The following is a 25,337-nucleotide window of genomic DNA, read 5'->3' as shown; positions in this document are numbered from 1 at the left end:
TTTAATCTGGTTGACAACACTTTTTTAAAAAATGCACTGAAAGCAAGTTTCAGCAGCCTGACATACTTTATGACACTTATTAAAAAGACACACTTGTAAGTCAATTAACCTGGCCAATGGTATCTTTTAACTTGTTTTCTAAGAGGAAAGGCAACAGCAAAAGGGCAAAGTTTCCATCTAGAATGTTCTAAGTTGATTTCTTTTCCCTTACAATAAAGGCCACTGACCTGAGTTCCAACTAATATTTGTGAGCCCGCAGTTCACCTGCCTGCAACAACTGTAAAGTTCAAAAGAGGAGCTTATGGGTGTCCTTTCTTGAATTTTACATTTTATTCAAAGAAGAATTGAGACTTAACGTATAAAGAAATCAATTTATGACAAAATAGGTATAATATGGGATTTAAAATAGAAGCACAATGTATAATATTTAGTTAGCAAACATTTCTTTAGTTCATACTAGAAATGTTTGTATTGAGAGGAAAAAAATCTATGTACTTAAAAAAAAATTGTTTCTAAGGATATGATACACCCACCCCAGCCAAAGAACTCCCAAGCACCAGTAAATAAGTAAATTAGCAATTAAATAAATAAGACTTTTTTTGATTCCTTGTATTTTTGTTTTGCTTTTCATTTCCTTAAATTTTGTAATGGATAAAATATTACAAATTTACTATGTAGTCTTTACTCTCTGAAAATTGTATTATAAGTGTAATTATCTTAGAAATAAATTCATTATAATTATTTAAATTCCATAAATTTAGCACAACAAAAATCATAGCTGCCCCAAAATGCTTGCTAAGAGTATTTTAGTTGCATATAGCTCTTTACTGCAAAGTCAAGTACAGTTGGCCTTCAGGGAGCACTGCAATTTTTTTTTTTTGGACACAGATGAGAACAAGTGTTTTAGACTTTCTTTGCTAGTGAGCTTCCTGCTCTTGACTGTTGATATATTCGGGTCCTTCTGGCTAAGCCTTAAGGCCTTGGGATTGGAAAGGCTCAGGAAGGGAAAACAGCTTATTCATATAGAGATTAAAAACATGGGGAGTATTGACCTATTTACTTAATAGTCCAGGCCTAAAACTGAATAAGAACAAATTTCAACAATTTAGAATTGGAGGAGAAATTGGGTCCCAACTCCTCGTGGCCCTATGAGATTGAGATTCACAGATATAGATGTTGAAATGCACACTTCCTGGGTGTAAGGTCATTGCACTCCCTACTACGTTTACATTTATCTGAATTGAGACTATGAAATAACTTTGCTGCGTTCATTTTTTTTTTTTTTCCACATAAACTTTGCAAGCTATAATTGAATTCCTACTAAGGTAGGATTTTGTGACAAAATCAGTTGCCTGCAGGGATGCAGCGCTATGCACAGTTAACCCTGAGGGGAGGAAGACACCAAACGCCTTAAATGCCTTCATCCTGTAGCCTAATTTTTGTATTCAAGTCAGTCACTAAATGATATCTCTCTTTCTACCCCACCTCCCAGTCAGTAAAATAAACGATCTATTGCTAGAGTCAAGCAAGCTTTCAGTTACAAACTATTTTCAATTTTTAGTGAATAAAAATACGTTCTTGTAGACTTCAAATAATTGTGAAAGAAAAAAACAGTTTTTGTAATTGTTTCTCAAAATGTGTATTTTAATAAGTTACTAGGATTATCTCTACTTGTACATTTTCTGCAGAAGTTATAAGGAAAAAGTTTGACAAATCCAAATAGCCACTTCAGACTGGCAATGTTTAAAAACAAATTCAAGAACAAATGACATATTTTGAGAAAATGTATGCGATAGTTTTAATAGGCAAATGATGAATATCCATAATACACAAAGAGCTTACTCAAATAAACTACAGAAAGAAAACCTCAAGGAATAACAACAAATAATATGAAGTTGGTATTTTAAAGAAAAAATAAAAACAAATGTGCATTAAATATATGGCTACCGCTATTTAGTTCCTAAGTCATATCCAACTCTTTGCAAGCCCGTGGGCTATAGCCCATCAGGCTTGTCTGTCTATGGGATTTCCCAGGCAAGAATCCTGCAGTGGGTTGCCATTTCCTCCTCCAGGGTATCTTCCTGACCCAGAGATCGAAGCCACATCTCCTGTGTGTCTCCTGCTTGGCAGGCAAATTCTTTACCACTGAGCCACCTGGGAAGCTGATAAATATATTAAGATACTCACAAAACATGGTAACACTTTAAATCTATTAGACTGCCAAAAATTAAAAGAACAAGAATATTGAACTTTATCAAACACATATCTTCTACATTATTGGCAGGACAGTAAATTATCAAGACTTGTTTTGAAAATCATTGGTAGACTATGCATGCTCAGTCACTTCAGTCATGTCCAGCTCTGTGATCACATGGACTGTAGCCCACCAGGCTCCTCTGTGCATGGGATTCTCCAGGCAAGAATACTGGAGTGGGTTGCCATTTCCTTCTCCAGGGGATCTTCCTGACCCATTAATTGAACCCACATTTTTTATGTCTCTTGCATTGGCAGGAGATTCTTTACCTCTATTGTCACCTGGGAAGCCTGTCTATGAAAATCTTAAATTTAAATGTGAAAATTGGTCACATTATGCTACTTTCAGATATCTACCTTATGTAAATATCTACGCAAATGAGCAAGAGTGATTGACTGACTATTCATTCTTTTAAAAAGCAAGATTGAGACCCTCTATGTGTCCATCAACAATAAAAAGGAAAACTGAGTTATAGAATATCCAGTAGGTGTAGGGTCTGGAGTCATTTACCAAAAGGAGGACAGTTTTGTGTGTGGTCGTGAAAGACTGTCATTCAGTTCAGTTCAGTCGCTCAGTCGTGTCCGACTCTTTGTGACCCCATGAATCGCAGCACGCCAGGCCTCCCTGTCGATCACCAACTCCCGGAGTTCACTCAAACTCATGTCCATCAAGTCGGTGATGCCATCCAGCCATCTCATCCTCTGTCATCTCCTTCTCCTCCTGCCCCCAATCCCTCCCAGCATCAGAGTCTTTTCCAATGAGTCAACTCTTCGCATGAGGTGGCCAAACTGTCATTACATTCCAACAATTCTGAAAATTGAAAAGACAAATTTTTCAGCACTATGAATAATATGAACTATTTTCTTTAGAAAAACATTAGTGAATAAATGTGCCTGAAAAACCATAGATGATACCACTAATACTTGTCAGGGCTTCCCTGGTAGCTCAGTGGTAAAGAATCCACTCACAAAGCAGGAGATGCCGGAAATGTGGGTTTGCTCCCTGGATTGGAAATGTGGGTTTGATCCCTGGATTGGGAAGACCCCTTAGAGGAGGGCATGGCAACCCACTCCATTATTCTTGCCTGAGAATTCCATGGATAGAAGAGCCTGGAGGGCTACAGTCCATGGGGTCACAGAGAGTTAGAAATGACTGAAGAAACTGAGCACAATACTTGTCACTTCAAATAAAGTGTCAGTGGGGATTTCTGCATTTCTCTATTGTTTGACTGCATTATTGAGCCCAGGGCTTCCTGGTGGCTCAGTGGTAAAGAATCTGCCTGCAATGCAGGAGACACGTTTCCATCCCTGGGTCAGGAAGATTCCCTGGAGAAGGAAACAGCAATCCACTCCAGTATTCTTGTCTGGGAAATACCATGGACAGAGGAGACTGGTGGGCTATACTCCATGGGGTCACAAAAGAGTTGGACACGACTTAGAGACTGAACAAATATTGAGCCTATCCTGTATTTATAATTAGAAACTACTGTTAAACTTTATTTCTTTATTCAAGGATGCACAAATAACTGTGGAAAATATCTTAGTAACTAACTCTCCTGTTCTTAAATCCAAATGCCTCCTTCTAGAGCTGCTTCTGTTATTGTAGCAGTCCAAATATCCATCTCATCAAGCTCTTCAGTGCTCAAATGTTATCCATTCTGCAGCTGGAAGAGCTCTCATTATTTTTGCATGTAGAAAATATGACACCTGAAGATGAAAAGAAAAAAAAAATCTCATTCAGCTTTTGCAGCATTATAGGTTTTGGAACATCGTTATCAATAACTGTAATATAAACTAAGCAGATGTTTCTATAACTCTACAAACTTTCTTATCGTTTTCCAGCAGACATTCTGCAGGGCATGCTTTTTAGATACAAAATATTAATTGATAAAGGAATCTGGCCAAAGAAACTCAATGAAGCACCATGTCCTACAGTCTTTAAATATGGATGGACAAAATGCAGACAAAAGAAATAAAAACTGCTATAAACACCTCACAAAGTTGCAACAGAAAAATTGGCTCAGGAGAGTACAAACATTACATAATTTTTAAATTAATTTTTATTTGATCATAGTTTCTTAACAATGTTGCTAGTTTCTGCTATACAACAAAGTGAACCAGTTATACATAAGGCTTTAATATAATTTTATTCAAATCTCTGATATATTTTTGCAAAACATGTTTTGTTGCCTAGTGATGGTGATAAGTCATTTGTTTTTTGACTAGCTCAGTGAAAGAAGCATGACAGAACTCTTCTAGACAGTAATAGATAAATATCTGTATGCTATTCCCCAAAAAAATGTTTACATATATTTCCTCATGATACCGTTAGATGCCTTTTCAAAGAACTGAAGAAAAGCTAAAAAGAAAAGTACCCTGTATTGAAGCTGATGCTTTAAAGAAGAAGACAGAAAATAAAAAATATAGCACAGGATAGTGAGGTTGAAACTACAGAATTATTGGCTAGGATAGAGTGATATCTTTTGAACATTTCTTGTTTTTTAAATCTACAGAATCGATTGCTAACAGAAGTATGAAGAAGTGAAAAGTGTCTAGAGTTGTAGATAACATTATACATACCCTCCAGAAATCCCTGAATAATAAGAAGCCAGGTTCTGAATCAGACAATGTATATAAACTCTTTTTCCCTCCTCAGAATGTTTACTTACAACTACAGAAGAAAATAAATTGGAAATCTTTACTTTCAAATGGAAAGAATTTTGTTGTCAGTCAGTTCATGCTGTTGCACATATCCAGATCAGAAGGCAAAAAAGTCTGCAAGCTGGGAGCACTATTATAGTATTTGACTAAACTGAAAAATAAAGTGCTCAATTAGAATTTGATGTAAGGACAGGTTGTAGAAATGCTGCAGCCTACAGATTATTATTAGTACTCCGTCCAGCCTGTCACTATTTTAAGCATCCCTATGCAACTTCAATAAGAAGGCATCTTTGCTGACATACTTTGTTTTTCTTGTCACAAAGTTTGATTCCTCTAAATTCAATGGCATGTAAGTTTTTGGCTATTTTGAAATATATACAAATCATACACAAATATATTCTTACAAATAGTTGCAATATATTGGGGTTTCCTTGATAGCTCAGTTGGTAAAAAACCTGCCTGCAATGCAGGAGACCCTGGTTTGATTCCTGGGTCAGGAAGATCCACTGGAGAAGAGATAGGCTACCCACTCCAGTATTCTTGTGCTTCCCTTGTGGCTGAGCTGGGAAAGAATCTGCTTGCAATGGGAGAGACCTGGGTTCAATCCCTGGGTTGAGAAGATCCCCCTAGAGAAGGGAAAGGCTATTCACTCCAGTATTCTGGCCTGGAGAATTCCACGGACTGTATGGGGTCGCAAAGAGTTGGACATGACTGTGCAACTTTCACTTTCATACTTTAATTTTTTCTAAATAAGGATTTTCTACATCTCCTTGGTGGTATGAAATATCAGAAGCCCCTATAATGCGGGTTTTTTTTTATTTTAAACTATACTGATGAGAGTTGAATTGGGAGCCCTTTCCTGATCCTGAGGCTTTTGTTCCCCCATGGCTGGAGGCTTTCACTGGCCACTCTGATGCTGATGGGCCATGTCTTCCTGCCAAAGATGCTGAAACAGCATATTTTGTGAGATCATCTAATGAGCCAGAGCCAACTGTGGGCTGTGAACCACTTTGAAAGGGTGGGGGTGATTCACTAGGACAGTCTCATTGAGTAGCCCTGGAAAATGCATAAAGAAATGAATTTGCACACATATTTAGATGCTTTTCTGTGATGCTCAATATGACCAACTTGCCAGATGCTCATAAGCCTATAGTGATCTGAACCTCTGAACTTTAGGAACAGGTAAATTACAGTCAACCACATTTATTGCTGGAAAAAATAAGTGATGATGTCATTTGAAAGCAGAGCCCCTAAAGAAGAATGGTTGCATCAGGACTGGAGCAGGTGTGAAGAAAAATGACAGGCCTGATTTCTAACTTCTCCTAAGCTTAGAAAGCCTTTCTTCCCTTAGAAAGAAGAAACAGCTCGCCAGGTGGATTTGCTAAGTTCTAGTTTAGGGGGAAATAACCACAAACAAACAGCACCAAACATTTCTGACAAATGGATGGCTTTGGCACCTGAGGTGCATAAGAAGGGAAGGGAAGGATAAAAATGGACACAAAGGTAGAAAGGGACCCAAAATGAATAATGAAGAATGAAAGCAATCTGAAAAGAACACCTGCTAGACTGACAACAGAAGAGGAACAGGAGAGCAAAGTAAGATAAATGCTCATCTTGGAGATATGCAAGATGGAAGGAAGGGGAGAAAAGGCAAGTATGAGCCAGTGATATAAATGAATTACACAGGAGCAGGCTTGTTTCAACACACACTTGAATCAACACTATGCAAAGATCTATGATAACCACCCCACCGTTTTGTCGATGCTCAAAATAAGCCAGAGTAATCAGGAGAAGTGATGGCAAGGCCTAGGAGTTGGATCCATCTGTCTTTTCCTTTGCTGGCACTGTGGTTATTATTATTATAGTAAACCTGTCACTATTCAATGTCCACAGCTGTAAGTCATTCTGCATAGTTGAGTTTCCCAATAAATGAAGCTTTGCCAATTTAAGGACTGAGAATTTATGTTAATTCTTTAAACTGAATCTTTTGTTTTAATAGATTACAATCTATTTCATTGCTATTAATGTTAGTCAGTTTTCCTTGGGCCCTGGCCAAAGTAGACCCCAACAGCTAAAATGTAGCTTTGTGTTAGACGTCTGTTTACTAAATCACTGCAGCTTTTTTGCCTTTCTATTTTAGTTTTCATTCAAAGATGACTCAAGATTCATCTGTCCTAAATTTTATTTTTCTAATAACTCCACTTAGGTTTCTTTGTAGGTTTAATTTTATAAGCTTTTATCAGCCCTTAGCTATACAACATACTATTATTGTTGTTTTTGCTAAACCTTACCTATCTTTGTGGATCATTACATGTTTGAGGAAAGATATTAATTTATAGGATTTCATGAAAGAAAGGGGAATTCAGCAGTCATAGAAACAGTTTTACAAATGAGGAAAATGGGCTCACTGAGTTATTTTCTTTGCTGAATGCCACAGAGCTAAGTAGGGACAGATAGGAAACTAGTACACAGGCACCCCAAAATCTTCCCTAGTGGCCTCTTTTTAATGCAAAATATTAGTTCATATTCTGAACCTTTTCTGCTTTACTTTAGAAGGAAGGTAGTATGAAGTATAGAAGTGATCTTGAGGTATGGAGAAGTGTTCAGAGCCTTCATTATCCCTGACTATAAGATGCATATGGTAGTACATGATTCATAAGATCTGTAATGCATTTACCACAAGCTTAGTTTGAACTAATCTGTGTTCATCTAATCTGTGTTCACCCCTAGATTCCTCTACAGGATTAGCAAGGGATATAGTTGCTTTAAAAAAGAATGAGAATGTATTTTCATTTCAGACCTGGCATCATCCTAGTAAAGACTCACTTTAGGAAAACAACCATAGAGTCTTCAAAAGAGGTACAAGTGTCACTAGGAGGAGAAATGATCTGCAAATTAATAATTTTACTTCTGCCAGTCTGCTATTCTCTATCCCAGGTCCCACTGGCTTATGTCTGATTTATAAGGAGATGGGCAAACAGGGGGATAAAACACAAAAGTTCTATTTCAAGTCTTCTGAGGAGGGTCCTCATGTACCAGACAACATGAACAGATTTCCAGCTCAGTGTCCACTGCAAAGGTTGAGGAACCATCAGCTTTGCAGATGTTTCACAATCAATCAACCCTGGGTATTTATGTCCCCAGTGCTGACATCAGTGGCATAATTGTCCTCCAGGGAATATCACTGACATTGGTAGCAGTATTGGCGGCCTGGGAAGTAAATACCATCACTTTTCACTGTTCACTAATACTTCTGATATTAACTAAGCATCTTTCATAGTCCAGGCATTTGAAAGATATTGCTGATAACTCATCCTCATTATTTTACTATATTGGGGTAGTGGAGGAAAAAGCCAAATAAACCGTTGAGAACAGTGCTGTGTAGATAATGGTAATGCATGTACTGGGTGCTGTGGGAGTATACAGGAAGCACATCTTATGCCCATTTGGAGGTGTACGGTGGGAGTGGGACACTTCCTTGAATAACTCAGCTTAAGGTGAAACCTAAGGATGATGGCCGACATTCTACAGGGAAGGTTATTCTAGAATGAGGAAGAAACTGAACATTGGTATGGAATGAAGAGAGAACATAGCATCTGTAGGCAACATAAGAAAATTTAGTTGGGCTAACAAGTGATCTGCCTGATAAGGATGTGATGATAAGGCTGGAAGGAAAGGAAGGGGCAAAATATTGGATCTCTATCCTCAGAAAAACAGGGCATCACTAAAAAGCTTTAAGGAAGTATGGCGTGATCATATTTGCTTTTTAAAAATTAGTGTTGATATCATACAGATAAAATAGATTGGAAAACTATCTATGAGGGCCATTTCAGTCATCAAATTGAAAGATGTCTATTTAGGAGGCTGTTTTCATGGTTGGAGACAGAAAATGTTGATTGGGGCAGAATTGTGGTGAAGATGGTTTGGGGAAATAATTGTGATAGTAGGTAGATTTACAGTCATAGTTGGTAAGATTGGCTGACTAGTTGGATGTAGGGTATGAGGGAAAGCTAGAAGTCAAAGAAGAGGCTGAAAATTGAAATCAGCCTCTTAGATAAGGTTATTGAGATGATACGAGGTGGGATGGTGGAATAACCAGATCAGGAGGGAAAGTAATGACGAGAGGCATATTGCAGGCCTGGTGGATGTAATGGGCATAGTTAGAATAGTCAGAAGTCTTGTTGTAAAGAGGTTGTCAGAGGTACAGGAGGAAACTGAGAAGACAGAAGTAGAGTGGGATGATGGGCCATGCACAAAGTGCTCGCCCAGAAGATGGGGCAGGTCAGCACATGTTGTTCACTCATCAGGAATTCTCAAAAGTAACTGGAGTGGATTTAAGGGAGGAGATTTGAAGTTCTTCTATTTGTGCATTGAGGCAGAGCCATAGAAAACTTATTCTTGTTATCATGGCCTTATTATAACCCTCTTCTAGAATGGCCCATGGAGCACAGTGATCCATAAGTCAATGTTCTGGAATAGGTGATCAATAATTGTTAGCTTCTTCATTCTCACTCTTCACCTCACAAAACAAAGTTCAAGCCTAAGAATTCAATAGGCAGTCAACAGAGCATTTTGATATAAAATTGATTGGTTGATTTAGAGACAAAAATTAATCTGTATTTCTACAGCTTGAAAAAATGACAAGCTTTCTTAGTCCACTATTTTCTTTGGTTGTTTAGTATCAAAGTAGTTTGATGGCTTCTTTTAGTCCTTTTAGGAAATTGCACTTTGGGGACTGGTAAAAAAAATATAGACTTGGTAAGATAAGCAAAACTGAACAGATCTTGATTTTTCATTTGGAGATTTCCATGTCAAACATGTCTCTGTCTGCAGATTGAACGACAAAGCCACTGAAACAGAAACCAACTCAGATTTGCTGCCATTGCATCTTGAGAAGCACAGGATTCAAGACCACTCAAAACAAACCAAAAAGAGAGAAAAGCCTCTAAGCCTTTTTTAAAGGTTTTAGAAAGGAAAAGGAATGCTAAGCGCATGTGAATAAATACAGACATACATAGACATACACATCTTTTCTAAAACACATACAAAAAATTTTAAAAGAACCTCCAATTTCTAATGCTTTGGGAAAGTTCAATGAAAAGGAAGATCCATTTTTGTCTCCATCTCTAGCCAGATTCACCAAGAGAGGGAACTGACTCCAGGTATAGATTCTGAGGCCGTGTTTGGCACTGCTTTGAAAGTTTCTTTTTGTTTTCTGTGTCTGGCAGATTCACTCCTGGGTCCTCCAGCAAATCCTGCCTTGTCACTTCAGGATATTTACATAGAACAGTTAATAAACAATAGATGATAACCAGCTATTCAATCCCTCCATTGCAGAAGTTAGGTGATCGTCTCCAATGTCCAGAAAATAATGACGATGGTTAATATTCTGATTACTTACTTGTTAGGCACAGTTCTAGCTGCCTGACATAGATTTTCTCATTTAATCCTCACAACAACATAAACAACCCATTCTTATTGTTGTTCTTCAATCACTCAGTCATGTCTGACTTGTTGCAACCTCATGGACTGCAGCATGCCGGGCTTCCCTTTCCTTCACCAACTCCTTGCTCAAACTCATGTCCATTGAGTCAGTGATGCCATCCATCTACCTCATCCTCTGTCATCCCCTTCTCCTCCTGCCTTCAATCTTTCCGAGCATCAGGGTCTTTTCCAATGAATTGGTTCTTCGCATCAGGTGGCAAGAGTATTGTAGCTTCAGCCTCAACGTTTGTCCCTCCAATGAATATTCAGGACTGATTTTCTTTCAGGATTGACTGATTGGATCTCCTTGCAGTCCAGGTGATTCTCAGAAGTCTTCTCCAATCAGATCAGATCAGTCGCTTGGTCATGTCCGACTCTTTGTGACCCCATGAATCGCAGCATGCCAGGCCTCCCTGTCCATCACCAACTCCCGGAGTTCACTCAGACTCACGTCCATCGAGTCAGTGATGCCATCCAGCCATCTCATCCTCTGTCATCCCCTTCTCCTCCTGCCCCCAATCCCTCCCAGCATCAGAGTCTTTTCCAATGAGTCAACTCTTCGCATGAGGTGGCCAAAGTACTGGAGTTTCAGCTTTAGCATCATTCCTTCCAAAGAACACCCAGGGCTGATCTCCTTCAGAATGGACTGGTTGGATCTCCTTGCAGTCCAAGGGACTCTCAAGAGTCTTCTCCAACACCACAATTCAAAAGCATCAATTCTTTGGCGCTCAGCCTTCTTCACAGTCCAACTCTCACATCCATACATGACCACAAGAAAAACCATAGCCTTGACTAGACGAACCTTTGTTGGCAAAGTAATGTCTCTGCTTTTGAATATGCTATCTAGGTTGGTCATAACTTTCCTTCCAAGGAGTAAGCATCTTTTAATTTCATGGCTGCAGTCACCATCTGTAGTGATTTTGGAACCCAGAAAAATAAAGTCTGACACTGTTTCCACTGTTTCCCCATCCATTTCCCATGAAGTGGTGGGACCGGATGCCATGATCTTCGTTTCTGAATGTTGAGCTTTAAGCCAACTTTTTCACTCTCCACTTTCACTTTCATTAAGGCTTTTGAGTTCCTCTTCACTTTCTGCCAGTTCAAAAGAACCAGTTCTTCAGTGTTCACCCTTCTTCATGGTCCAACTCTCGCATCCATACATGACTCTTGGAAAAATAATAGTTTTGAGTGTATGGACCTTTGTTAGCAACGTAATCTCTCTGTTTTTTAATAAACTGTCTAGATTTGTCATAGATTTTCTTTCAAGGAGCAAACATCTTTTAATTTCAAGTCTGTAGTCACTGCCTGCAGTGATTTTGGAGATTTTGGAGAAAATGAACTCTGTCACTGTTTCCACTATTTCCCTGTCTATTTGCCATGAAGGGATGGGACGAGATGCCATGATTTTAGTTTTTTGAATGTTGAGTTTTAAGCCATATTTTTCACTCTCCTCTTTTACCTTCATCAAAATGCTCGTTAGTTCCTGTTAACTTCCTGCCATAAGGGTGGTGTCATCTGCATATCTGAGGATATAGATATTTCTCCCAGCAATCTTGATTCCAGCTTGTGCTTCATCCAGGCTGACATTTCACATGACATACTCTGCATATAAGTTAATAAGCAGGGTGACAATATATAGCCTTGACATACTCCTTTCCCGTTCTGAACCAGTCCATTGTTCCTTGTCTAGTTCTAGCTGTTGCTTCTTGACCTGCATACAGGCTTCTCAGGAGGCAGGTAAGGTGGTCTGGTAGTTCCATCTCTTTAAGACTTTCCCACAGTCAGTGGTATTATTATCTCCTTCATTGTACAGATGAAAACCTAAGACATGGAGCATGTAAATCCCTTCCCGAAAGTCTCATAAGAAGGATGGATTAGAAACAGGGTCAGTACCCACGTTGTCAGTTTCTAGAACCAGAAAATTCGAATTCACTCTGCTAAAAGAACATCTAATTTGAGAAGCCAGTAATTCAACTCAGGTATCCTTGAAGTGTGATTTCTTAAAATCCTAATTATTTCTTGGTGGACTAATAATAGAGTTACTCAGTATAAGACTCAATTTTCAGGTTCAAACTCAGTCTCTCTGAGGATTACCAGAACACAGAGGCGTTGCCTCTGCCGTCAAGAATTTATCTTCTAGCTCTACAACTCCAGAGCTCAGCGGTTAAGGTTGAAAAAATCAGTGTCGGTGTCACAGACTTTGGCATAAGACACACACAGTGACATAACACATACTTTGACTTCGTGGATCTATTATCAGCAAGCTATGTTACGCCATTTCTTTTTAGAATTAGGCCAAAACTCCTCACACAGTTAAATAGGATTTAGAAATTCTAACTACCAAATAGCGACACAGAAATTGGAAAAAAAAAAAAAAAAGATGATGTATATAGAACACTTTGCATTACACTTGGTTTTTTTAAACTGTAGCTATTATTATCATCATTATTGTATTATTTGGGCTTCTCTGATAGTTCAGTTGGTAAAGAATCTGCCTGCAATGCTGAGCAACTTTTACTTATTGCATTATTTACACTTCTAACAACATAAGCAGTAGTACAAGACATTCTATAATAAATTCCAAGCTAGTGACATGTACAGTGCATATTCCAGGAAGTTGGCCACTAACCTTCTTTCTTCCACAAAATTCTCCCCAAGCAAGAATTTTCAGAGGGATACAATTTTAAGAGGCAGTCACAAAGTGAGGACGAACTGAACACTATCTGAAATGATTTTTCCCACCTCTGAACTTATACCTGTTTAATGCCCATAGTGTCTTTTTCTTTAAGACTTAGAGTCAAATTGTACTTTATAACATTTCTTATATAATTATTTAATCTCTTAATACTATTTAACTGTTCACCTGTTTAGGTGTTGGCTACCAAATGATTGATTAGTTCCCAAGGGAAGGGACTGTATTATTTTTATATCTGTTTTGCACTGTCTGATACATGACACTGCACATTGAAGGCACTAGAAAATGTATTTGTTACTTTTGATTCTATTTAATTTGCTTAGATTTGATTTTATAGTAGGTACTGGAGAATTTTCATAGGCAGTTAATGCCTTCCATTCTTCTGTAACTACATGATTCCATTACATTTTTCATACTGAAAACTTAGAGAAAGTGAATTGTTTAGCACTGAGCTAGTTGGCCTTTAGAAAAGAAAGACTATTTAAAAAGATTATTTAAAAGACTATTACTAAAAAAAAAAAAAAAAAACTCAGAAAAATCTAACATTTTATTGTTTTTCTAAAATATTCTAAGATACTGTTAAGAATATATAATTTTGAGGCTTTTTAAAAACTTCTCAAATAGTAAAGTTTAAAAATAAAATAAAATTAAAAAAAATAAAATAAAAAATAAAAATAAAATAAATAAAAACTTCTCAAATAAAGTTGATGGTAGAAATAAGTATCTTATGTTTTGTTCACAGTTTCACATTTGAAGTCAACTATTCTGGAGGGAAAAGCATATCACTGTGTTCATGTATCAGATGCGAAAGCCTTGAGGCATCATCTACATGAAGAAGAAAAACAGAAAAATAACTTATCCAGCAGAATAACAGTGATGGCTACTCATCTCTGTTGGTTAAGTCCAAATAAGCTTAGTTTTATTTGATTATTTTTACTGCTGGCATTGTTTTGGCATTAGCAACCATTTAAAAAAATATTTTGCTTTGTCAATATCTATAATAATTCTATTAAAGACAGTGAAGTGGAGGTGGGCAGAGAGTAGATGCAAGAGGCATGGAACCTGGAGCTGCCCTCAGAGCTTTCAGTTAACTGAGGAAGGGGCTTTGGGGACAGAGCCATGTATGCCCACAATTGACGAGGAGACAGCTCTCATGTGGATTATGCTTGTAGTGATTGTTGGGAATATCTACAAACTGTTAAGATATTAAATGATCTTCATTTAAATAGTTTGTCAACTTGTCTAACTAATTATCTTACTAGACTTGTCAAAAGAGACTGAAATCATATAGACCAGAAAGATTACTCCATCTCCTATATGGTCTATGACATGATCTAAGAACTCAGTTTTTACCATTTCTTTGCTGTGAAAACCATTTACAACAAATTGAATAGAAGGAAAGTTTTAATTCTTTATCCAATTTATCCAAACTACTTAGCTTTTCAGAGTAATAATTTCTTAGTCTATTTCATTAATTCCAAAGGGTACTAAGCTGTTTCAGGACAAACCTGGGGAGCAGTTATGTTGCTTAGGGGAATCTTCTATAAACAAGGAAAACAAAAATGACCAGACCTCACTGGTGATCGGTGACATTACAGATATCCACAAGTTCATGCAATCCAAGGTGCTCAGTGTCAACAGCTCGACTGTCTTTGCAATGCAGAGTCATATGGCGAAGAGTTTACATAGCCCTGCTGTATGGAAAGTTTTCCAAGAATTAGATTTTCGAAAAAGAACAAAGTATTCAGTGTAGAATACACACACAAACACATAAAAAAGACACTTATTTGAAATGACTGCATGTATTTTTTAAGGAGTTGGCAAAAGACATCTACGTTTTAATGAGCATTTACCCTATCCAACCTCAAGATACTAACTTGTTTTAAGCACTGAGTCAAGGAGCATAGTGGCTTGCTTGAGGCTCCTTCGTTAGTTTGTGCTGGAGCTGCGATTTGTACCTAAATGGTTGTACTCTTCCTATGTTTCTCAGATTACTTACAATTAAAGTGAGGAGGCTAAAATGCAACAAAAATACAAATTACAGTAGCCTGTGGAACTGCTTATAGTCTTTCAAAAAGCAAGAAGAAGATATGTGATTTGATACTGGAGATCTTGAAAAAGTGTGAGCTGAAGGCTTGGATTGTGAAACCCAAATCTCAAAACAGGCCAGCACATCAGAAAATATAATTATCTTTCCTTTTTCTCACCTTTTTGGGGGGCACTATTAGCAGATATAGAATTTATTATACATACCGTAAGTGATTTGCCATCAAGTGGTTTACTAATGGAAAAGACAAATGTGAATATACATTAGGATGAGAGAAGTTGATAGGAATTTGGACACTGGGATCAGCATTTTATACGTTCTCTATTGAGATCATATAAAAATGAGTAAGCACATCCTGCTTTCCTCTTTCTCTGCATCCTGTCTTAGCAACATAAATACTAATTGGTTGCTATGGTGATCTCAAGCTTGTAACTAAAACTGAGGTATCTAGGTAACAGTGTCTAAAGGTGAGAATGATAAATGCTTCAACTCTGGGGTTTTGTAAGGAGATAGTGCTGGCATATAAAAACTGGCAGATGTAGCCTCAGCTCCAAAAGACTGGTAAATTTGTTAATTTTATCCTCATCATTTCTGACTACATCAATTCATCTACCTACAGAGGCTGGATTGCCTTCATATAAGTTAGTCTCTGAAGTTGACAACTTCCATAAACTTGCAGTCAATGAGAAATACCAGTTATGGGCAGAATTTAGCACTTAATACACTTTTTATTTTATTGCTGAAAAGGGTTCAGCAGCACTAAGATGATTTAAGCCATCAATGAGATGCAGTGGAAACAGCCTAGTAAAATCATAGTCAGTCTGTGCCTCCTCTCTATGACTCACAGGTTTATTAAGAAATCTCATTTTTTTAGGGTCCAAAGGATGAACAACATCTCTCCCAGTCAAGGCCTTTGTGCTTTAATCGGTGGTGGCCACCAATCAGCTGCATAATGTGTCACCAACCTTTCCAGGTCTCTGTTTCCTCATTTATAAAGGGATGATAACTGGCCTCCCTCCCAGGACTGTTATGAGGATTAAGGACTGAATTCTTCTAAAGTACTATTCTAATACAAGTGCTATATAAATGCTAAATACTAACCTATGCTTTTCATTTTATTCACTCTTCACATTTGAAAATTATAAAGAGAGTTCTGTGGTTACAAGGGTTCAAAAGAGAATGCTTTTCTGTAGAAAATAAATGTATATATGTGACCCCATGGACTATACAGTCCATGGAATTCTCCAGGCCAGAATACTGGAGTGGGTAGCCTTTCCCTTCTCCAGGGGATCTTCCCAACCCAGGGATCAAACCCAGTTCTCCCATATTGCAGCTGAGTCACAAGGGTTGCCCATATATATTTATATACACATATAAACAGGTATACTTATATATATCTATTGATACATAGAATGTTATATCTGCTTGCTTATTTAATTAGTTATGAAGATATACAGTGGGGCTTTTTTATTGGCTAGTGGCTTTAAAAGTACTGACAGAATTATCATGTAACAATTAGGAAATTGGAAAGTTTCCTATATCTTATTTAGAAATGGAACAAGGTCAAATAACCCTATCACACCTCCTGCTCTCTCCTCAGCCTATGATCAAAGGAGGACATGTGGATCGTCTGCTATGTGAGTAAGAAGGAGAGTGCAGTGATCCTTCTGTCTCTATCTCAAATCAAGACAAAGGGGAGGGCACGTATCTACCCCACTGAAACAAATACAGTGCTCGAAGCATCAAAGGAAATCACTTAAAACAGCACATAAACAAGGAAAGGATGCTTATTTTTCTTTATGCTTTGTTGGATGTATGTGTAAGCTGCGTCTACTTTGATTATTTAAACAATGGAAAATAAAATTGGAAAGGACAGAGTGGAGAGAAGGAACCTCACTGAACAACCTCTACTCCTACTGTTTGGCTTGGCAAAAGCATATGAGTTTTTCTTAGCTAAAGCAGCTATATGGAATCATGTTTTAGCCATCTTGCCAGTATGTGACCCCAAACAGGTACTATTGGCCAAGGGAATTTGAACAGCAAAGTGCTAGCAGGCAGACCCACAGGGCAAGGGAATAAGGAAGTCTAGTGGGGTTACATCACATGGGTTCATCTCTAACAGAGAACTACATAGTGAAGAATTCTTGCAGAATCTCCCAAAGGTATAAGAAAAAAAAAAAAAAGAAAAAAACTTCAAATAAGAGTTTAGTCCCAGTAACTACGCTCCAATAAAAAATAACCAAAATAATAATAATAATAAGCTTAAGCTTATTTTTTAAATCAAAATACATACTACAGAACTCAATAAACAAAATGTATATATAACCTAAAAACTAGCTGTGGTATATTAGGCAGCTGGGTTTATTAGGTAAAGTAGGGGATGATCAAAGCAATGTTACTATAGAGTTGGAGTGAATTATAACATAGAAACTTAAAAGAATGAACAGAGTCCTGTAAGAAAATAAATATTACAAATCAGTAAATCAGATATATGATTTTTAAAAATTTCTAATACAATGAAACAAATATTTTTTTTATTTAATTTTATTTTATTTTTAAACTTTACATAATTGTATTAGTTTTGCCAAATATCAAAATGAATCCACCTGAAACAAATATTTTGAACATGGTTCTAACCAATTCTTTAGACCGACCCCGTCATATCTTAATATTTAACTAATTTGATAGCCTTCATATCACTGATAAATAAAATGAACAGTATCTGCCTATAAATATTTTAAGTGGTAATAATGTGACAGATGTTACATGAAGACCTTGTCACAGATCATGTTATTTAATGCTCACAAAAATTTTATGGGATGTACACTATTATTCCTGTCATACTTGCGGAAACTGAATTCCTGAAACCTTAACTCACTTATTGAAGTAGAGCCAAGGTAAGTATAATAGGTTTAGTTGTTTTGCTGTCTAAATGAATAGACCTTTTTGAATTCCATTGTCTATGTGTGCCTAGTCCCTCAGTCATATCTGACTCTTTGTGACTCCTTGGACTGTAGCCTGCCAGGTTCCTCTGTCCATGGGGATTCTCCAGGCAAGAATATTGAAGTGGGTTGCCACATCCTCCTCCAGGAGATCTCTCCAACTCAGGGATTGAACTCAAGTATCCCACATTACAGGGGGATTCTCAACCATCTGGGCCACCAGGGAAGCCCAAACATTTTTCTAAGGCAGGGTCCACAGGTAACCCGGGGATCGAACCCAGGTCTCACTCTGCAGGTAGATTCTTTACCAGCTGAGCCACCAGGGAAGCTCTGGAGGAAGCCCTCCAAGAATACTGGAGTGGGTAGCCTATCCCTTCTCCAGTGTCTAAGAGCAGATCATTAAGATGGAAATATTGTTTTGCTTTCTCATAAGATTATATCTTTTGATCTTGCTCACAATAAATTTCTTTGTTGTTGTTCAGTCACTGCGACTCTTTGAGATCCCATGAACTGCAGAAGAAAGCCTTCCGCAGTGATCAGTACAAAGAAATAGAGGAAAACAATAGAGTGGGAAAAACTAGAGATCTCTTCAAGAAAATTAAAGATACCAAGGGAACATTTCATGCAAAGATGGACTCAATTAAGGACAAAAATTATACAGGCCTGACAGAAGCAAAATCTATTAAGAACAGGTGGCAATAATACTCAGAAGAACTACACAAAAAAAGATCTTCATGACCCAGATAATCACGATGGTATGATCACTCACCTAGAGCCAGACATCCTGGAATGCTAAGTCAAGTGGGCCTTAGGAAGCATCACTATGAACAAAGTTAGTGGAGGTGATGGAATTCCAGTTGAGCTATTTCACATCCTAAAAGATAATGCTGTGAAAGTGCTGCACTCAATATGCCAGCAGATTTGGAAAACTCATCCATGGCCACAGGACTGGAAAAAGTTAGTTTTCATTCCAAAACCAAACAAGACAATGCCAAAGAATGCTCAAACTACAACACAATTGCACTCATCTCACATGCTAGTAAAGTAATGCTCAAAATTTCCCAAGCCAGGCTTCAACAATATGTGAACCATGAACTTCCAGATGTTCAAGCTGATTTTAGAAAAGGCAGAGGAACCAGAGATCAAATTGCCAACATCCCTTGGATCATAGAAAAAGCAAGGGAGTTCCAGAAAAACATCTATTTCTGCTTTACTGACTATAGCAAAGCCTTTGACTATGTGGATCACAACAAACTGGAAAATTCTGAAAGAGATGGGAATACTAGACCACCTGACCTGCCTCTTGAGAAATCTGTATGCAGGTCAGGAAGCAACAGTTAGAAGTGGACGTGAAATAACAGACCGATTCCAAACAGGGAAAGGATTATGTCAAGGCTGTAATTTGTCACCCTGTTTATTTAACTTAAATATAGAGTACATCATGCGAAATGACAGGGTGGATGAAGCACAAGTTGGAGTCAAGATTGCCAGGAGAAATATCAATAACCTCAGATATGCAGATAATACCATCATTATGGCAGAAAGCGAAGAGGAACTAAAGAGCCTCTTGATGAAAGTGAAACTGGAGAGTGAAAAAGTTGGCTTAAAGCTCAACATTCAGAAAACTAAGATCATGGCATCTGGTCCTATCACCTCATGGCAAACAGATGGGGAAACAGTGGAAACAGTGACAGACTTTATTTTGGGGGGCTCCAAAATCACTGCAGATGGTGAGTGCAGCCTTGAAATTAAAAGACGCTTGCTCCTTTGGATAAATTTATGACCAACCTAGACAGCATATTAAAAAACAAAGACATTGCTTTGCCAACAAAGTTCCGTCTAGTCAAGGCTATGGTTTCTCCAGTAGTCATGTATGTATGTAAGAGTTTGATTTAAAGAAAGCTGAGCATCAAAGAATTGATGCTTTTGAACTGTGGTGTTGGAGAAGACTCTTGAGAGTCCCTTGGACTGCAAGGAGATCCAACCAGTCCATCCTAAAGGAATTCAGTCCTGAATCTTCGTTGGAGGGAATGATGCTGAAGTTGAAATTCCAATACTTTGGCCACCTGATGAAAAGAACTGACTCACTGGAAAAGACCCTTTTGCTGGGAAAGATTTAAGGCAGGAGGAGAAGGGGTAGACAGATGATGAGATGGTTGGATGGCATCACCAACTCAATGGACATGAGTTTGAGTGAATTCCAGGTGTTGGTGGTGGACAGGGAGGCCTGGCCTGCTGCGGTCCATGGGGTTGCAAAGAGTTGGACATGACTGACCAACTGAACTGAACTGACTGAACTACAGAACTGCAGGCTTCCCTGTCCTTCACTATCTCCTGGAGTTTGCTCAAACTCATGTCCATCATGTCCATGATGCCATCCAAGCATCTCATCCTCTGTTGTCCCCTTGTCCTCCTTCCCTCAATCTTTCCAGCATCAGGGTCTTTCTCAATGAGTCTACTCATCACATCACTTGGCCAAAGTATTGGAGTTTCAGCTTCAGCATCAGTGCTACCAATGAATATTCAGGATTGATTTCCTTTAGGATTGACAGGTTTGATCTCTTCGCTGTCCAAGGGGCTCACAAGAGCACCACTGTTTGAAAGCATCAATTCCTCGGCACTCAGGCTCTTCCTTAATCCTGAGGCAGAGATGTGGCTGAAAAAAATTGACATCACACATCAAAGCAGTTTGAGACCACTACAAATATGTGATTATAAAACCTCATCTAGGCCCTGAATGCTGCTAGAAAGACTTAGTAAGGCATTTAAAATAATTTAAGTCCTTTTGTAAAATAGCACTTTTTAAAATTGACACATGGTTTTTAAAGTTCTTCAACACATTTCCCCTCAAACTTAAGAAGATGCAACCAGTCTTTTTTGCTGAAGGAGCTATCAGTTGGAAATTGTGTTTTCTCTTTATATCAATGATAAGGATTTTGAGCAGAGTTTTTCAGGAAGGATAAATGAAAGAGCAGGAAAATATCTACAGACCTTCCTTCTACAATGGAGTTATTCTGTCTTCTCTTGTATTGCATAATGTGTATGGGTTGGGCAACACTGAATCTATAGCTTTAATTTATCGTCCAGAGATATATAACAGTTATTTCTTTTTAAATGATTTAAATCAGTGCTTACTAATTGTGGAGCACAGAGCAAAAATATGTAAAAGAAAATAAGTGTGCCATCACAAACCAGATGTTCGGTGACAATCATTAGGTGCTACAGGCAGCACGATGGATAAGGTACCTACTTTCAGTTACAGAAGCCTGGGTCTGATACAAAAGCTACATGAACAAACATGGATGAGTAGAGTAGACAATTTGACTTTTTGGCTGATACAAGCATTGCATTTCAAGTGATTGTAAGATAAGTGAGTTTCCTTTTTCTTTTTGTTTGCATCCAAATGCAACTGATTGCAATGCACTTCTTTAGTAAACTAAAATGGCAATATCATACCATAATTGGAAATATAGTATTTGGTATTTCATAACATGCTTCCCTGAATTATAACCACAAACAGTGGGAAACAATCATTTGGTGATACCACCTTTACATAAACTAAGCAGGCTTCTTTTACTGCAGGCCTTCTCAGGGCATTTAGAAGGCTGATGTGAATTTCACATCTGTTAGATGGGATATAATGCTTCCCAGTGTGCTTCTTGTTCACTTATTATTCGTTCAGCTAATATTGTTGAGTGCCTGTGTTAGGTGACACACTGTGTTTGGGAGTACAGAGAAAAGGGGACAGACAGACAGACAGCCTCATAAACCTGGTAAGATGCTTGACCTACAGGAAAAGGAATAAGACAACTGCTACCTTTCTGTATTGTTTCAAGGCAAGGAAAATGTTAACTAGAGAAACGTTTGTGAGATGAAGAGTGGGATTATCAGCAGGAAGCAGACATCTGCCTACCTTTCTTGTTTCTGATAATTAGCCATCATCTGCACACTTTCTCATCTTCTCTGTATTGATCTTTCATCATATAATGGCCACAAATAGCAAAAGGAAGGCTTAATAACAAACATTAAAATGAATAAATAATTACAGACACTAATCTTCCTCAACCAACTGATTATTTGTTCAGTGACACTGTTCCATAAACGAGGTTTACATAATTTAAAAGGACATTGTCATGCCATTTTTATAGCTATTTTTCTATTTGTCCTTGCTTCTGATACCCTTTAAAAGGAATATAAAGATATAATTATTGCTGCATATGTAGGGACAGAGGCAATGGCTTTATAAAGATAGAGGAGGAGTAATTTAAGCCCCAAATACACATCAATTTGGAATTTCAGATGCAATTTTTACTTTATATTCCAATGTTTTGACCCATTTTATAATGAATGTGATATTACCTCCTTAACAAGTCTGATGTTATCACAAAATATCCCATTTCTGTCTTCATTTGATGCTGTTTTATAATCTATCTTTAGTCACCATATGGGTATTTTTGATACTCATTGCCTACACATATACTTCATTTTTAAAGTTTATTTTTTGGTATTTTGAGAATAAATTTTTATGATGTTCTTGCAGTATACTTTAGAAAAAATAATTTCTAATGACTGGCCTTCAAGAATTGTTTGCTTGTCCTCTGAAGCAGAGCCTGGGTGGACAGAAACAACAGCCTGCAGCCCCCATGCTCAGCCTGTTCTGGCCATGGTTATGAGAGCAGGATCAGGAAGAAATCTTGTTAATCCAGAGGCCAACTTTAGAAATATTTGCTAAAGCAAAGTAGGAACCACAGTTTTGAACAAACTGTCTTAAGACCCCAGAGTTCATTTTTACAATATACATAAAATACACTGTGAAGAAGATATAAACAACTGGCACTTACTATTAAATACTAACATACTTATGGAGTACCTACTATGTGCCAGGAAAATTCTCTCTTATGTCTCTCTTCCTGTGAATCAGCGCTGCCACTTCTCGTTCCTCCTCTTCTGACCTGTCATCATTAGCTTTTTGAGAGTTTTCATTTCTTTGTTGACATTCATTTTTGGCTGTGCTGGGTCATCGTTGCTGCGTGAGCTTTTCGAGTTGCGGCAAGCGGTGGCTGTTTTCCGTTGCGGTGTGCAGGTGTCTCATTGCAGCGCTGTGGTGGAGCACAGTCTTTAAGGCCGTCTCCAGGAGTTGCGGCTCCTCGACTCCAGAGCACAGACTCAGTAGTTGTGGCCCATGGCTTCGTTGCTCCATGGCACATGGGATTGTCCTGAATCAGGGACCAAACTCTCCTCTCCTTCATTGACAGGTGGATTCTTTACCACTGAGCCATCAGAGAATCCCCATCTTTGATTTTTCTAGCCTGCGATTTCACATAACTCGAGTATGAACAAGGGCAGTCTATCTTGGATCTCTTAGCCCCAAATTTACATAACATTTCAGAAGAACCTTAGAGCTGAACATGCTGATTTTCCCAATTCTAAATTCCTATCAGCGAATTTGATTGGAAGAGTGCAATTTTTTTTTTTTTTTTGACTCTGTTCGTGGGCCCCAAGTATGGTGATATACATATATAGATATTGACACTGATTGGATAGATAGAGACAGCAATAGAGAGATGAACATACATATCAACTACTGATCGTGGCAGAACTCTGAACAGGAATTCTCCCCGAAGAGTTTCCGAAGAGTTAATACCGATAAATTAGGGTACTTGGACTGAAAGGTAGAGAAAGACTAGAGGCAGATTCCTGTGCCTTCACGCCAAGTAGCAAAACGACTTTTTTCCAAGCTTTACATCTACAAGTCAACAAAGAAATGAAAACTCTCAAAAAGCTAATGATGACAGGTCAGAAGAGGAGGAAAGAGAAGTGGCAGCGCTGATTCACAGGAAGAGAGACATAAGAGAGAATTTTCCTGGCACATAGTAGGTACTTTTACATCTACATTTTTTTAGCTTGACGTCTAAAACCAGCAACCAGCAGAGAAATCATCTCTTTCAAGTCACTTTTTTTTAGGGACAAGTACAGCTTTGCCAAAAACAACTTGGATTTCTTCTGGTGTGTAATTGGCCAGGGGTGGGTCAGAAGTGCATTTTTAACCAGACCATAGATACGAAAGTAACATTTCCTGTGACAAATACCATGGTTGGCTGATGAGTCAAAATATGTTCCTGGGTTGAGAAACAGGTTTCATTCCCCTTCATCATTTGATGAATACCGATAACACTGGAAGTCTGTTAGAATAGGCAGCTTAAAATCTAGTACTCCTTACCATGTTATTCTGCCATTAACTTTTCTCCTGCTTGGACTTAACAAAAGTAATACTTGGTGGATTCCTTAGGTGGACTGAGAGCCATGGAATGACAGCCCGGTCAGTGATCAGCCCAAGATTCATAATGTTATAGTGGGTGTCTGGTTTCATTGTAAATAGCGCTTACTATGAGTGTGTGTGAATTTGCATATGCATAACTTTATGTACAAATATAGGGCATTTTCAAGCCCCTTTCTCATGAGCACTCTAAAATACCTCATGCAGCTACAAAATGTCCACAGGAAAAAGTATTTTCATACAAATAAATAAAAATATGTAAAAGGATGTTTTGAATAAAAATCCCTTCATGGCTTGAGATTTGGTCTTATTTTGAAATGAGGTCAGCCTGGTTGGGTTTTGAATTTCAATAGAGACATTTTGCATGGCTCTCTGAGTTACACAAAGATATTTTAAATGTTGGGAAGAAGAAAGCCCCTCACAGATAGCAGCAGGAATCACACTGGCAGAGTTGAAGGAAGTTGAGAAACAAATGTAAAATGAGGAGAACAAATACATATTTTCTCTCAGGGTGTTCAAAGAACAGGAGAATAAAAGAAACACGGGGAGATGGTCACAAAGGGAGCTAATACTGCACCTCCAGAGACAGTGGGGCTCCTGGTGAAACATAAGAAACATAAGGCACTGGGTGTAGAAGGGTGTTCAGGTATTCATTGGCCCAGTGTGGAGCAGTGGCAAGAACACTGTGCTGATAACTTGATCTCCTGGGGTTTCATTCTATCTCTGCTAGTATTGAATCTTTTGACTTTGGGCATGTCATGGCATATATCTAGGAGCCAAGTTTTCTCATCTATGAAATGAGAGTTTGAAGTGAGCATAAGATGCATCTCATGGGCTTCCCAGGTCGTGCTAGTGGTAAAGAACCAGGCTGCAAATGCAGGACACATAAGAGACATGGGTTCAAACCCTTGGTTGGGAAGATCCCCTGGAGGAGAGTATGGCAACCCACTGCACAATTATTGTCTGGAGAGTCCCATG

The sequence above is a fragment of the Bos grunniens genome, chromosome 24 (assembly GCF_055505025.1).
Source record: "Bos grunniens cultivar Pamir isolate PY7600 chromosome 24, Bosgru_T2T1.0, whole genome shotgun sequence".
NCBI classification, from domain to species: domain Eukaryota; kingdom Metazoa; phylum Chordata; class Mammalia; order Artiodactyla; family Bovidae; genus Bos; species Bos grunniens.
Note: the sequence above shows the minus strand (reverse complement) of the source record.